The sequence below is a fragment of the Biomphalaria glabrata genome, chromosome 12, assembly GCF_947242115.1.
Source record: "Biomphalaria glabrata chromosome 12, xgBioGlab47.1, whole genome shotgun sequence".
Classification (NCBI taxonomy): Eukaryota; Metazoa; Mollusca; class Gastropoda; family Planorbidae; genus Biomphalaria; species Biomphalaria glabrata.
Window position 1 is genome coordinate 23,627,810 of NC_074722.1, and position 17,508 is coordinate 23,645,317.

Here is a 17,508-nt window from a genome sequence, read left to right on the forward strand (position 1 = left end):
TTAGGTAGCACCCATAAAAGGCCAATAATAGAATATGCATCCTCCGTTTGGGACCCCTCAACTCAAGAAAACATTAAAAAACTGGAACAGACACAAAATAGAGCAGTGAGATTCATAACAAACGAATATTCACATTTGACTAGAGTAACACCTTTAGTAAAATCACTAAATTTAGAAAGCCTTCAGGACAGAAGGCTCAAAAGTAAAGTAGCAATCATACATAAAACACTGAACCATAATCTTCAAATACAAAAACAAAATTTAATAAAATACTCTGAAAGACACAAAGATAAAGGCACATTCCTCGTCCCATATGCTAGGACAAATTTGTACAAACACTCCTTCTTCCCTAGTGCTATTAGAGCATGGAATGGGTTGCCTGAGCTAGCCAGAAAAACCAGTGACTTGGCTGAATTTAAGTCATTGGTTAATATGCATGACTAAATGCATGACGCGTAGGACGTAATCATCTTCTTTTTTGAAGTAACGTCTGTATTATATAATATAAGATAAGATAAGATAAAAAAGAATCAATAAAACAAATAATTATTAATAAAGAAATAGAAATATTAAATTTGTTTCAAAATGCTTAATCTTCATTGGAGCTAATTGTCACAGCTGTGACATATTACCCCAACCTGTGTGACAACTTGACCCACAACAATTTTCAGAACATTTATTCCAATAACATTTTATTGGGTCGAGCTTTAAGAAAAAAAAAAACTAATTTCAATGTGTCTGTTATGAACATAAAGATAACTGAGTCGAAAATCATGTCCACTTAGTCTGGCTTTAATACACTGAATGACTGACTTTAATACACTGAATGACTGACTTTAATACACTGAATGACTACACATTCTTACGGACGAGTTATAGGTACTTTAAGACATAAGAACGACGACCGATACAGAATATAATTTTCATAACAGTGTAACTACTACATAGAGACATGAAACAGTGTAATGTTGGACAATCATTTCAACATTATGAGTGTTTTACAACAAAATTACGCTAAAATAAATGTCCACTTTCCGAACATTCAAAACAATGAATCCTGATAACTTTGTAATGTGTAATAGTATCGACTTCATTTTATAATTACTTGAATATGTTTCCGTAAACATCTCAAATGTAGTTTCACATTTTTGATAACCCATCAAAGTACACCGATATAGTGTTTGTGACAACTTGCCCCTGTGACTTTTCGCCATTATCACAGGTAGGCACTAGATTGGACTTAGTCTAGTAATCCTGATCATATTGGTCTAGTAATGTTAAGATTGAACGTGTAAATCAGGACAATTAAATATAAAGACTAGAATTGGTAGACCTATGTCTTATTTAATAAATAAATCTGTACCCCTAAGCTGTCAGTAGATAGATTCATAGATGTAAATTATGTTCACATTATTAATACATTTATATGTAGATCTAGATCTGGCCTCCATTTAGTCTAATTTAGATTGTTGTCAAATGTATAATAATAATATGTCAAAACTGCGCGCTAGAAAAGTAAGTTATTTTTTTAAAACTTACAACTACAGCGAAGTTCGTATTAAAATTCTTTAAAAACAAACAACAACATTTAAATCAGTATTTCATTCCATAAGTTAATAAATGTATAATATATTTTATAATGAGAAATTGTCACTAGACCGCCACTAGATAAACACAAAACAGTATGGAAAGACAAAGGCATAGAGCCATCGACACCAAGATCAGACTGATGCGCTCCCTGGTCATGACCACACATTGTTAGATGCTCGAGAGTCTTGGACGCTAACTGCGGGAGAGGAGAATCCTAGCAATGGAATTGAGATGCTACAGATGGATCCTAGGTATCACATTTAAAGACGCATCACAAAATAAAAGATGAGAGACAGGGTTACTGCAGCGAGTGGACCCCACGATGACCGGCTAATTATTTGAAAAAAAAAAGCAAACTAAAACTCAATTGCCATATTACAACGTCTTCGGGGCTTGCAAAGCCCTTCCTTCAGGGAACAGTACCAGGAAAAAAAGAAGAAGACGCAGACAGGAAAGCGATAGGAAGACAACATAAAAGAATGGTCGTGACTGCCATGAAAGTGATTCTATCCAAGGCAAAGGAGAGAGAGAGAGGAATGGAGAAAGACGGTCGACAAGACGGACCATCAGAATGAAAGGGAAGGTGAAGAACAGTTGCTAAAAGAAATATTTGCGCCCGTCGGGTGACATTCCATCGTTCTGAGATGATCAAGTCGAGTAGAATCGCATTAGCGAAGACCTATTGGCTGAGCGGCAAAGCGCTTGGCTATCGAACCGGGGTACGGGGTTCGAATCCTGGTGAAGACTGGGATTTTTAAATTCAGGATCTTCGGGCGCCTCTTAGTCTAGCCAGCTCTAATGGGTACCTGACATTAGTTGGGAAAAAGTAAAGGTGGTTGGTCGTTGTGCTGGCCACATGACACCCTTGTTAACCGTAGGCCACAGAATCAGATGAACTTTACATCATCTGCCCTATAGACCACAAAGTCGGAGAGGGGAACTTTACTTTTTTTTTTTATTGATATGCCTCATTTAAATAAGTAAATAAATTTGAATGCCTTCGGACACCAGCACGTCATGTGCTTCACAGTTTGAGAAACGCTGGTTTACAATAATAAAATAATTATATTCTTTTTAAAGGACGTCTCTAATTTATAAGATAAGACCGATAAGCTGAGGTAGCTACTCTTTATATGGCCACAAGAGAGGGTCGGATTTAAGTGAGGACATGTATTTCCACCACTCCGCAAATAAGCTGGGGGATGACTGTGGGAACACTGTAGTCTCCCCCTTGGTACCTTGCTATTTCCTGCGTCTGAGCTTGAGAAATGTATTCTCCTGGCGTTGACATAGCTCATTCAGTCTAGAAACCTACAACTCTCTGGATAATACATGAGCTGAGAAATGTATTCTCCTCGCGTTTACATAGCTCATTCAGTCTAGAAACCTACGACTCTCTAGATAATACATGAGCTGAGAAAAAGTTTGCCGCTTTAGAATCGGATTGTTTAGTCACAGCATGTTCTGTGCCGCTTTAGAATCGGATTGTTTAGTCACAGTATGTTCTGTGCCGCTTTAGAATCGGATTGTTTAGTCACAGCATGTTCTGTGCCGCTTTAGAATCGGATTGTTTAGTCACAGCATGTTCTGTGCCGATTTAGTTTTCAAACAGAGGAAACGAACATCAGTAAATCATCTGGGCGTGTCCATCATCTTTCGTGAGAGAAGGAGACATTGTAAGTTCAATAGCGGTTCACTGTTACTTTTAATCACGTGATACTATCAGTCGAGAATCGAGATACTTAATTTAAATATGAGTTGTGAAAGATTTGTGTGCGTGTGTGTGTGCTAATTTGTGTATCCTTCAATGGAACCGCCTTGGATTAGTATTTATGATCTAAACGTGACATACAGACAGACAGACAAACAACACAAACACTAACGGCTTTTTTCCTATATGGACGTTAAAAATTGTAAAATGCTTTTTATGTTTTTGTCCCCGCCATTTTAAAGGTTTAATTTCCAATGATATATTTCTATGAAAGAAAAAAACCCACTTGTAAAAATAATGCATTTTATTTCCTCCTCTCAAAAGCTCTATTCATTCGATAAAACATTCCAGCCAGACTTCTAAGTGAAATCGTAGTTACTTTTCTGTCTCCAACGAGCATTGTCATTGTATCCGAGAGAAACGTAAGACTAAGGTCTATCTACTTCCAGAGAGGCAGAAAGACATATTTTCATCCAATTACAGGCGACAAACATTTCATAAATACAAAAAATAGGCCTAGCTCATTGGTACGTTATGGGACAGACGTTCTCAAGGTTAAAGACCACTAAGCTTAGATAGTGGTTTATTTTATGCAAGGTTAAAGTGAATCTAGTTAACTTTCTATTTATTACATTCTATAGGGGTACATGGGAACTCTGTCAAGGTCTATTGTATTATTTCCCGAAAGGATCAAATAGCTAGTACAAGCAGTCAGCGACAGAGCGTTACATTATAAAACATTTACTATGACAGATACGTTTGTCCTATTATTTGGACAGTCAAAAAAAAAAAGACTGCGAGCTATAGGACAGATGATGTAAAGATAATCTGTTTCTGTGGCCGATGGTTAGCGAGGGTGTCATGTGTTCAGCACAACGACCAATCGCCTCCCGAACTTAAGTCAGGTACCCAATAAAGTTGGGTCTGACTGGTGAGTCCTACAAATCCCGAAATTTAAAATCCCAGACTTGAACACGAGATCTTGCGGGTAGGAAGCCAAGCGCTTTACCACTCAGCCATCACTTCCCTCCCAACACTTATTTTGACATAGGGACACAAACAAACAAACAAACAAGTCGTCACTCATTTGTTGTTATATTTGTTTGTGTGTATTTGAAGCGAGTGTATCCACAACAAGCAACGTTCACCTGTAAGAAAGTTACATGAATGCAAAAAACATAACAATATATATATATATATATATATATAAATGAGGGCGGGGGCAGAGCTACTAATCAAAGAGTGCAATATGGAGCAAAGAAGGTCAGAGGTCAAAATCCGAATAGGTAAATTTTACACAATTTTATAATGTGAGAATAAAAAAGGCAAGTGATATTATTCAGGAGATTTAAGATATCTTGGCTTTCGGCTGATACCGTGGGATTACATTGTTACTGGAGAGAGAGGTCTATCATTTATAGACCTCTCTCCAGTAACTACAATAAGGCCAAGCCATAGGGTCAAACTTTCATCGCAGTTGATCAGAATTGAATCCCTGACAGCGGAATCGCCGATTTGAAAATGCAGACCATCCAAGAGGATTCATTCTGCCAAGATTTCCTGAATAAATCAAATAAATCAAGTTGTTTCAAATAGATTTCAATATTTGAAAGTAAATAGCTTTAGATGATAGTTGTTGTTTTTTTATCACGATAAAAAACAGTTAATTACCAATAATTGATTAACTTTTTGATTAAGGTTTGTGTTGTCAATAAATAATTGAGAAAATGTTCAACTTGATACAAGACCTGACGTGGGAGACTCAATCGTGAAACAAAATTTGGACCAAACAAACGGGGGAAAAGAAGTCCAATTGTATTCAGCAGGCTCTAGGAAAACAAAAATAACAAGCCTACTCTTGACAACACATGACCTTGAGACTCGGGTACTGTTTAATGCCCTGAGCTCGGCTTTTCATTCGTTGGTCAAATTTTGTTCCAAATGCGGTGGGGACAATTATCTTTTTTTTTTTTGTTTCTTGGTTTGAAATGTCAAGGACACAGACGTCAGGGTAGAATACGGAGGATGCTACATTCACGAATTGAAAAATGAAACGCCGGCGTCAGGAGTAGAGCATCCTGCTCTAGAAATATCTCTTCCTTGATCACCTCAGACTATAAGAAGACAGACGAAACATAACGAAGACACGAAATTAAGAAATCTGGACACACACACACACACACACAAAAGACTTTAAAAAAGATTGCTTTCGATAAATCTGTAATGTACATTCAGCAAGTATAAACATTGTATTTAAACATCAAAACAAGAGCAAACATTTGAAGTTAGTATATGAGGGAGGAAATGTTGAATAATAATTCAAAGACTCTTCTGAACTCTATCTTGGTAAGAACCACACTGGCATATACATTTACGGAGTTTTAACTAATAAAATAATGAAATATAAAATATAATTATAAACTTGTATAGAAACAGAATTATATGTTGTTGTTTTTTTTTAGACAATATTACTAAATACCTCTATATAATACTATATAATACTACACTTATCACAAAATAATAATAATAACAAATCATGTCTCTAAGTCCGAAGATTAATGAGGAATGCAGACCCAGCTGTGACATACATATTTTGTCACACCTGGCCTTGGCATAACCATTGTCCGCCAGTATTTGATTTTTTTTTCGCCGTCTACGTCCGGATTTTCTTTTGTTCTCTAAATACCACCATATAATGCGACACTGATCACTCAATACTTCTGTAGACTACTTGGTCACTAAATACCTCTCTAGACTACTTAACCATGTTTGATTACGATGTACGTTTGATGCCCACTAATTGGCCAACCTTGATGAAATTCTGTTTATGCTTCAGTTCATCACTGTCTGCTGTGTGGCTAGTCAGAAATGGGAAAAACAAATTCTAAATTTAGATGAGACTTTCTTCATGGACTACAACCTGCGTCAGAAGTTTCCAGAACTGATTGCTGATCGATCTGGAGACTATTACATCAATCTACAAGAAGGTAAAAGTTCAACTGTTTCTTGTTTATATTGCTCTTTTTTTTTACATTTATGGAATAAATTTTTTAAAGTTTTAATTTACTTGAAGGTTACAAAAACATGTAACTGTGAGCAGTTTAGACTAATAGCTCGTTGCCACGTCACAGGTCTGTACGATGTGGCAACAAGCTATTGGTCGAAATCGCCAACAGGTTTGACGTTAAAGGTCAGTGTTAAGGCCTTATAACTATTGGTCTCTGAGAGTGCAAGTAGTTAACTGGGCTTTGAGAGATTTGGTAACTAGAGACAACAGTTTGAGTTAGTCGAGAGTTGTTTAGTAGGAAAGCTTTTTCTTATATTAGATATATACTAGTTAGTCTATGATTTGCGTTATATTTTCTTTGAGTTGATTTGATGGTCTACACAGTTCTACTGGTGTAACTAATTCATAGTTCTAATAAAGTTATTTATTACAATACATATGTGTCAAGTCTCTATGGAGAGGATGTTAGTGCTCCATGTATAAAGATAAAGATGTCCTGTCGTCATAAGATGGAACTGAGGTTTGGAATCGATTCCCAGTGATCCAACCTCCTAGACATCCACTATCAGAACCAGGGAGTTTGAGACAACATCCATATATGAGATTCTCCAGTATTAATATAATTTCTTTTCATTAGCAATGTTACTTAACTATTAAAAATTGACTTACATCTAAATTTTTGCAGAATCCAACGATGTCAGTCTGAACAAAACGTTTGCTTGTCCTTGGAAATATGTGTTGGCCTGGAACCCAAACAGAATTCCTAACGCCCACGTGGAGTCCACGTGCCTTGACCACATTTGTCGGACTTCAACGCCAGCACACAACGGTAAATGATATGACCTCAGTCTGATCACTTTCACGTAACTTATTAAATGGGATATTAATTTTGTATGTATCTAGCGCGATATAAATCTACTATTTTTCAGTGTGTTTTTTTTTAAATAATTGCTGTTGATTGATACAACCCACTAAACATATTGAATTGTCCCAGATCAGTTCTATTGCACTTAGCTTGTTTTTTTTTCTGCCCGTGTTTCAGAAACGTAGGCCTACATCCCAGGTCACACATTTCAAAACAATAATACAATTACATAGAAAAGTGATGCTCAAACTTATTCGACCATTTTAATTTCCAGGACTCATGGTCGCGGGTCACATGACCGAAAAGGTACAAAAATAAATGAAATCGACCTGAAACTATTTGGAAGTTTATCTTTTTTTTTTAATGCGTCGGAAAGTAGCTTCATTTTTCTACTTAAAACGTGAGCAACGTGAGCACTATTCTAGCTAGTCATACCACCGACTCATTTTCTTGTCTCTTTTTGGTAAATATTCTCATAGATCCTCCTATTTCTAGGCTAGTTTAACAATCTTTGTCATCTTCGGTTTTGTAGCTAACAAATCATAATTTTGTTGTCTTGATATCTGTATTTATTTTTCATATTTCTGTGTTGAAAGGTGCAGCATCTCCTATTAACAAATGCTCAAAGGTGAATAGTGCGAAATGGGTCAAGGTCAAGCAACACAGGAAGGACGGGAGTGTTCAATGGAAAAGACGAATCTTGCTCTACAGCGTAGGATGCACGTGCACATCAGACGTCCCTATAGCAGTCAACACGAGTAGTTTAAATCTGGCAATATCTGACCACTCCTCATCAAATTAATAATCTCTGACCATTCCTCATCTAATTAACAATCTCTGACCAATCCTCCTCATCTAATTAACAATATTTGACCCATCGCCATCTAATTAACAATATCTGACCCATTCACATCTAATTAACAGTATCTGACCAATCCTCATCTAATTAACTATATCTGACCCTTCACCATCTAATTATCTAATTAACAATAACTGACTCACCCTTATCTAATTAACAGTATCTGACCAATCCTCCTCATGTAATTAACAATCTCTGACCACTCTTCATGTAATTAACATTCTCTGACCACTCCTCATCTAATTAACAATATCTGACCACTTCTAATCTAATTAACAATATCTTACCAATCCTTCTCATCTAATTAACAATATTTGACCCATCGCTATCTTATTAACAATATCTGACCCATTCTCATCTAATTAATTGTATCTGATTAGTCCTCATCTAATTAACTATATCTGACCCTTCATCATCTAATTATCTAATTAACTATATCTGACTCACCCTCATCTAATTAACAATATCTGACTCACCCTCATCTAATTAACTATATCTGACCCGTCCTCATCTAATTAACAAAAAAGTTAGATGTTAATTTTTTTTGCATGCCTTTTTTTCTTTTTACGAAGAAGTTTTTGTTTTATTTCGCCCATTTGATCAGATCAAAAAATATGTTTAAAAGATACAAGGTTGTATCAAGATATTCCTTTGATTTTGTGTGTGTGTAAAGTTTCAATGAAACCCAAGACAACATATCTACTAGACCAATGTATGTCCTATGTCACAAAACAGAATAGTTTTATGTGTCAATGTGTGTATATGCCAAGATGTGTCTGCTTATAGGATGGCATGTAGCCAGGTGTACCTCTATGATAGGGTTAGTTTATATGTTCTATGTCTCTACAACCTATGTTAGTCTTTGCATGTAACATATATATTGTTGTAAATCTAAGGCAGGCAACTCAACGAAGTTCTACAGTAAATAAATACGTGTGTTTATTGACTTTATTCACCAGGACAAACACATAACAGCCTTCTATATTCAAAGAGTCTTGTTCCTTATTCTACCAGTCCTTTCTCCACCAAACCTGAATACGGACCAACGACAGCATTCCCTGCTTCGCTCCAGGTCCCTACTAAAGTCTTCAGGCAGTACAAAAGGCGGCTCCTTAATTCTCAACAGTTAATTGTCTTCCCAAACAATTGATGCACTGTTCTATTCTCTCGTGCAGCGTCTTCCTGTTCTGGTTCAATAGTGCGCTCGTAGGTACCACAAGCACTGGTGTAAGGCAGGGTGACAACAATATATATATATATACGTATATGTGTGTGTGTAATGGCAATGTATTCGATTCCAAAGATTAAGGGAGAGTGCAGTGTTTCACAGGTCTACTTAAACCCAGTTGTGACCTGCATATTCCCCCTCATTTCGTGCAGGCAAATGTTAAATATAAAACGTATACGTTATATGTGTTCATATATTGTATGTTTCGACTTGTTAAATGTGTTTCTACGTTATATGTGTTTTGTTATATGTCTAAATTACTCTACAAGATATATGTATATTATAGAGGTTAATTAGTCTCCATGTTAAATGGTTGTATGTGTTATGAATCAATATGATGTCTCTGTCTCTATGAGGTAAAACCCCCATGTGAACGTCCGCAAGTGACACAGTTCTTTACTTCACCAAGTTGGGTGTCAAAATACAAATATGTTCTAATGATTTGGAACAAAAAATTGTACAGTTACTTTGTGTCCACTTCTCAGCTAAATGTCTCATGAGAATCTCTATACATTCTGTCTCCAGGATTTCATGGAAGGCGGGCGGTATTTGTGCCCTAGTGTATCCGCAAGAAAGGGGCCCTCACAATATATATAGACCCCTACATATAATACCCGAATTTTAAGTAAGACTGCTTCATTTCAATGAAATCATCAACAATGTTTGGTCGCTAAAATATCGTGAAGTTACCGCGGTTACTTTAAGTTTCAAGTGTTTAATAAATTGTACTTGATTTTAACAAATTAGTACATTCCTTATTGAAATAGTGGTTATTTTTTGAACGACTTGAAAGGAATGAAAATTGTTTCTTTTATTCCGAATATATTGGTGGCTTCGGCTCCTTCATTGCCCCATGGCTTCGGCTCCTTCATTGCCCCCATGGCTTCCGCTCCTTCATTGCCCCCATGGCTTCTGCTCCTTCATTGCCCCCCATGGCTTCCAGCTCTCTGAACCCGTCTGTCTCACGTTTTCTTCCATTACAATGAATATTTTTCATTTTGTTTTGGGAACATTATATATATATAATCTCACTATCCAGGCTCTCTGCAAACTGCACCATACACCACCAACTTAAAGAACTTGACAAGTCAGGGCTCCAAATAACGTAAAGGTTTAATGTCCATAAATAACAGCCAATACTGTACAATTGGCAGCACGTAGAACAGTACAAATAGCTCTGCGATAACAAATATCTCTCCGATAACACCGTTCCGCCGTATCGAGTCTTGCACTGGCCTCTCCGTCTCGTTTCGGGCTTGCACTGGGTTCAACAGTTCGGGACTGACTTCACACACTTGGGCTCGTTGTGTCGGACTCGATCACAGACCAAGATCAAGACGCCTTTCGTCTCAACTGTACTTGACAGTACTCCGCACTGAACCGTCGTAATGCTCCGTACAGAACCACACCGTTGAACTGTGCTGTAGTCGACCATGTTTTGAACTCCTGTCGTGAACCCGCTTTCTGAACCGTCTTGACTGCGTCACCTCCGCTCTTATATAGGGTCCCTACTGGCCTTCTCGAACCGGACAGAACGCCGCTCGACGTTTCTAGGTGGTCAGATGACTACAACTCTCGTGACGCTCCTGAGCTCTGTTCACGTCGGCGATCCTTCCCGAACTGCCGTCGATCCTTCCCGAACCGCCGTGTTGACACTCGTCTCGGCTGATCGTCGTAGCTCGTCACGGTTGACCGCTATTCTAGCGCTGGCCTGGGGCGATTTGCGTCGTCTGACTACACACACACCACTACCCCTCTCTGTGCCACCACCAGGTTTATAACAATATATATATATATATATATATATATAGTATAATATAATATTAAATTAAGGCACTGTTAATGTGTTAGTCAGTTTAGACTTTTAAGTCAGTTCCAAGATTTGGTAGTCAGTTCATGTGTTAGTTATTTAATCGCCCTTCGTGATTTGAAAACGGCTAAAAGGTTAGGGTTAGGGTTAGGGTTAGATATCAGAAATAAACCATTTTACGTGATCTTGACATTTTATCTTTGACACTTATCTTTGACACGCTTCTCTGAAACTTATCTTTGCTTCTATGGGCCTATTATTCTAACATTGCTGTAACAGCCTTACTATTTTATTGCGTATTAGCTTATGTGGCTTATAAATACCAAACATTTTTTGGTTCTGTCTAGTAACAAAAGCAAAGTTTAGTTTTAAAAGATTATTTCTCCTATGACATTTCGATAGAGCTATTACTAACTACTAAAAAAAAATCTTTTCCCCTACGAAAACAACAAAATCTAGTTACACCATGTATATGTATTGTTCAACATTTAGCTGTCCAATTGTATTACATTTTAATATTTGAATATGTTTTAGAGAAGTATTGCATAGCACTCTATGTTTAGTTTAGAACTTTGACAACACTGCGAGTTTCTTTTTGATCGAGTTTTGTTCTTCTCCTAGAATGTCCTATTAGTTTCTAATAAAACTGCTTTAATAATCTGTTCCCTGACGTTTGAAAGTGTGTTTTATTTTGTATGTGTTTTATATATTTTAAATGAAACAAAGGACAAATGGCTAGTGTCCAGTAGATAGTTTCAATGTCAACAAATAAAACATGAAAGCAGAATATTCTCAACATGTTGCTATGCTGTGAACCAATAGTCATGAGCTGAAAAGTAGAGATACAGTTGTCGTTGTCGGCGAACCTATTTTTGAGTGAACCAATTGTTGGGTTTACCGAATTGTCATGAACGAATTGTGGATGAACCAGTTGTCTGTGAACCAGTTGTCTGTGAACCAGTTATCAGTGAACCAGTTATATGTGAACCAGTTGTCTGTGAACCAGTTATCTTTGAACCAGTTGTCTGTGAACCAGTTATCTGTGAACCAGTTATCTGTGAACCAGTTGTCTGTGAACCAGTTATCTGTGAACCAGTTGTCTGTGAACCAGTTGTCTGTGAACCAGTTATCTGTGAACCAGTTGTCTGTGAACCAGTTATCAGTGAACCAGTTATATGTGAACCAGTTGTCTGTGAACCAGTTATCTTTGAACCAGTTGTCTGTGAACCAGTTATCTGTGAACCAGTTATCTGTGAACCAGTTGTCTGTGAACCAGTTATCTGTGAACCAGTTGTCTATGAACCAGTTGTCTGTGAACCAGTTATCTGTGAACCAGTGGTCTGTGAACCAGTTATCTGTGAAACAGTTGTCTGTGAACAAGTTGTCTGTGAACCAGTTATCTGTGAACCAGTTATCTGTGAACCAGTTGTCTGTGAACCATTTGTCTGTGAACAAGTTATCTGTGAACCAGTTGTCTGAGAACCAGTTGTCTGTGAACAAGTTGTCTCTGAACCAGTTATCTGTGAACCAGTTGTCTGTGAACCAGTTATCTGTGAACCAGTTGTCTGTGAACCAGTTGTCTGTGAACCAGTTGTCTGTGAACAAGTTATCTGTGAACCAGTCATCTGTGAACCAGTTGTCTGTGAACTAGTTGTCTGTGAACCAGTTATCTGTGAACCAGTTGTCTGAGAACCAGTTGTCTGTGAACCAGTTGTCTCTGAACCAGTTATCTGTGAACCAGTTGTCTGTGAACCAGTTGTCTGTGAACCAGTTGTCTGTGAACCAGTTATCTGTGAACCAGTTGTCTGTGAACCAGTTGTCTGTGAACCAGTTATCTGTGAACCAGTTGTCTGTGAACAAGTTGTCTATGAACCAGTTATCTGTGAACCAGTTGTCTGTGAACCAGTTATCTGTGAACGAGTTGTCTGTGAACCAGTTGTCTGTCAACCAGTTATCTGTGAACCAGTTATCTGTGAACCAGTTGTCTGTGAACCAGTTGTCTGTGAACCAGTTGTCTGTGAACCAGTTGTCTGTGAACCAGTTGTCTGTGAACCAGTTGTCTGAACCAGTTGTCTGTGAACCAGTTATCTGTGAACCAGTTATCTGTGAACCAGTTGTCTGTGAACCAGTTGTCTGTGAACCAGTTGTTACGACCTCCTTCCTCCGTCAAGCCATATCACGTCACTTGCTTTCAAAGTAGGCAATCAATATCATTCGACTTGCGGCATTTACAATCTCCATCCCCCCCCCCTTTTGTTTTTTTTAGCTTAAAAAAGTCATATAATTACTGATAAAAGAGAAACAAAATGTTTTGATAAGAAACATAACACATACATATACCAAAGCTACATATACAGATATACCTATATTACACATTAACATATATTGCACATACACATGTATCCACATTATACATATACATACACTTACAATGCACATATACATATACCTACATTATACATATACATATACTAATAGTAAATATACACATGCACCTACATTATACGTATACCAATAGTACACATATACCTACATTATACTTAAGCTATATACCAATAAAACACATATGCCTACATTTTACATATACATTTATTATAAATATACATAACGGTAGAGTTATTAAAACAAATACAATGAGTGTTCTGAAAGTGTATTTATAACACGGAACTAGCGTCAATATGTACTTTCAAAATATGTCACACTCTGCGCTTTGGGAGTAAGGGAGACAATAAAAAAAATATCATAAAACTTTTATTTTTATTATCGAAAAAGACTACAATTCTTTTTTTTTTTTTTTAACTTATCTGATTTAAACACGGGTTGTACTTTATATTTACTAAAAAAATATTAGTCATTTATTAAAATGTAGTACTGTAGTTGTCAATCAATTTAATACTATATCTACACCTTTATATATAAGTAAAGCAGGTGTAGTGTCAGCCATAGTCACAAGCCGAGACGACACTCCTTCTCCAAAGACACAGACATGAAGAGTATTTAACACCATTATAACAGTAACTTTCTTTGACAACGGGAGTAATTCTAACTACTTTCAGTGTTTACATCAGTTTCAGACAGTTTCCCTATGAAAATAAAAACGACTATTTTCTCAATGAAATCCAAGAGATGGAATGACGTTAAATGTTACTGTCTAGAAATACAAATAAATCAACGAAGGTAGCCATTGAGTGTATGTAAGATTATTCATTTTTCAGAGATGGACTTGTAAAATCTAAAACCCTTTTATATCCGATATTTAATACTTGAATATAACATAAAGCAAGAGAACAATATCCTGCGGTCCATGTAATATTAAAAGACATTGCGGAAATACCTGAAGACGTAAAGTCTAGTCAAGATACATCGTAATTCTCTATCTTATTTTTTTTTATAACTAAAAAAAATTACAACTGTCAAACTAGTTTTCCTAGTGTGCTCACCGAGCTAGTAATTCTTTTCCCCACTGTGACAAACCGTTTTAGCTCACTCAAGGTATCACTCAGGTCCAAGCATTTAATTATTTTAATTTAATTAATTTAGTCAATCAAGAGCTAAAAACACAGCCACCACCCCTCCTATCCTGCCCCACCCCTTTTGGCACTCATGTCACATTTTACCTTAAATATCTTGACACGTGCCACTCTAGACTCTTGGCAAGAGTACACTCCCTCTATCTATCTTGACAAACATCCGATGACCCTACCCCCTTTCGGGAGCGGCTGGTCACTTCAAAGAGTCCATTCAACGCAACGCCTCGGGCAACGCCGTTCGACTAACTCTATCCAATATAACGGTATAACCTCCCTTGACCTGGCCGAGCTCTGATAATCTCCCCTTCACATCTTCTGACCACCTGGGCAAATTTCCTGGACTTTCATTTTGCGCATTCGTGCAATGGCTATCTCCCGGAAACTTTCGTCTCGGTCAAGTGGGAAAGTCTCTATCAAAGACGCCAGATAGTCTGGCCACATTCGCGGCCACACACTCCGTCTCCACGTGTATCTGGACAAAATCTCATCGTCCGATCTCATTCATGCTTGAGAGCTGACAGGGTGCGCATCTATCTCTTGCTTGAGCTCTGGACTATTTTCATTCCCTTGTTTCACTTTGGATTGGTGCTTTTATTTATAGTCAACCTCCGCTAGGTGTCCTATCAACCCAACGCTGATACCAGATTTGTTGGCACCAGATCTGCAGATACCAGTCTTACTTATCTTCATATCTTCATAAGTGTCCAAGCAACAACGCTAGCCACAGACTCGACACCGGCTTGAGTGAATGGTAGACGCAGCTGAGCTCTGCAGTTATACATCGTTGGACTGCACCCAGAGCCTGGATCCACCACGCCAGCCCACCAGCAGACAGCGTCAGTACCAGCCACACCCGTCTCCTAAGTGCAGCACCGGACCTAAAGCTAAGCAACCAGCCTAATGACTCTCAGACCACTTGGTTCTCAAGTCTAATGATGATAGACCTATACATGTAAATACGCTAGATCCCATCCTAGCCACTGTACAGCATTTCACCTTTTTAATTATCTTCTTTTGTATAATAAACTGTACATAATTTTATATCTAAATATAGTATTAGTTGCCTGCATTATAACGCTGTGCCTGTAAATTATATGTGCATGTGGGTTCTCAAAGCATAAAATCCCCTAGACACCCAAAACGGCCAAATTTAAATCCACCTTGTCACACCCACAATATACATCAACTGTCAAATTTCTATGAAATTCGTTGGAACCATTTTTTAAACCCATGTCCACTCAGTTTTTTTAGCCCAGCAAAAAGATCCCAGTTGAAGTATTGTAATAAATACAACGCAGTAGTAAAGGTGTTTAAGACGTCTGAATTCAAATTCGTAGAGTTCACCTCTGGTCTATTGATATTTTCACAGACGTCCTCAGTAAGATTCATGTCACACCTAATTCCTTTCTTGACTTTCCCACTCAGCCACGTACACAACAGACCGACGTCCTTAATGACAATAGTTTAAAAAAAGATTTTTTTCCACCTCTAAAAGCCAACAGCTCCTCCCAACCCCCGTCTTTGCCCATTCGGTACAGAAAGACAATGCATAGGACATTAGTCATTGCAACATGCTGAGACAACAAAACACCAAGGTTTCTCATTGTTCTATCTATTTACCCAGAAATTATTGGTGACATCGTTGTATGTATACACATTACAATGAAAATCTGGGCCATTTTCTGCTTACTTCTGGCCACGTCAGCTTGAATATCACCCCACTTTTGGCGTGGCTGCATTATGAATACGTAATCATATAGGTAAACTATATAAATATAAATATATATATATATATTATATATATATATATATATATATATAGAGAGAGAGAGAGAGAGAGAGAGAGAGAAAGAGAGAGAGAGAGAGAGAGGGGGGAGGAAAGAGAGAAAGAGAGATAATTACAAGTCAATAAATTACTAACAGCTATAATACTTGGCCTTGAGACAATGAAACTATGACAATAAACAGAAAGATCTTTGACATACATGATAACTGGGTGTATGTGACTGAATTCTTCTGGTATTATTCATTCAGGTTTACTTTTATGACTTCCTCCACACTGAACAACTTTGAATAAAGGTGTTGTCTATGAGACATGAGTGGAGCTTTCAAACCTACGTCTGTGAATGGTGCGATATGTGGCCTGATGTTGAAGGTCATAATAAAACAAAAGAAGTAATAGTTTTTAGTATCATGTCTTCCGAGTATACCGGAACAGAATATATGCCATGGACAGTTGTGTTTACATTAAAATATCTATTAATAAACCATCTATTTTTAGCCTTGGTATGGCATGTTTGCATTCATAACAATGGTCCGATGTTTATTATGTCGTTATCATGACGTGAGTTCTGTTGATAGTTTTTAATATGACTCAAGACTGATCTCTAACTCAGTTCTAGTGTCTGCTTTATACTAGCAGTAGTGTAACGCCAATGAATACAAGTGTAACGCCCATTAATACAGTCTTACTCCAACGAATTCTTAGAAACCAAGATTGAGCATTTCGGTGAAAGATTGAAAATGTTAACATGAAAGAAATCTCAAATAAAAATGTTAACATGAAAGAAATCTCAAATAAAAATGTTAACATGAAAGAAATCACTTTATTTCTTTCGCTTTCTCTTCTTCCAATTTGATCTCTTTCAATATCATTCTCATGACTTTCTTCTCTTTAGTTTAAAACGTGAACAATAGTTTAGAATGAGCAATTACTAAAGAGCAAGTCTGAAATATTTTCAAAAAAGGCTACCCAATGAAAGATGATGGAATAAAAGGACGAATCCTAAAATGTGATGAACAACTAACTGAACCCTTCCTATAGTGATGACTGACTTTAGACCTGTTTCACTTACTTCCATTGTGTATAAAAGTTTTAAGAAAACTGGTTAAAATCTATTTCTTTTGA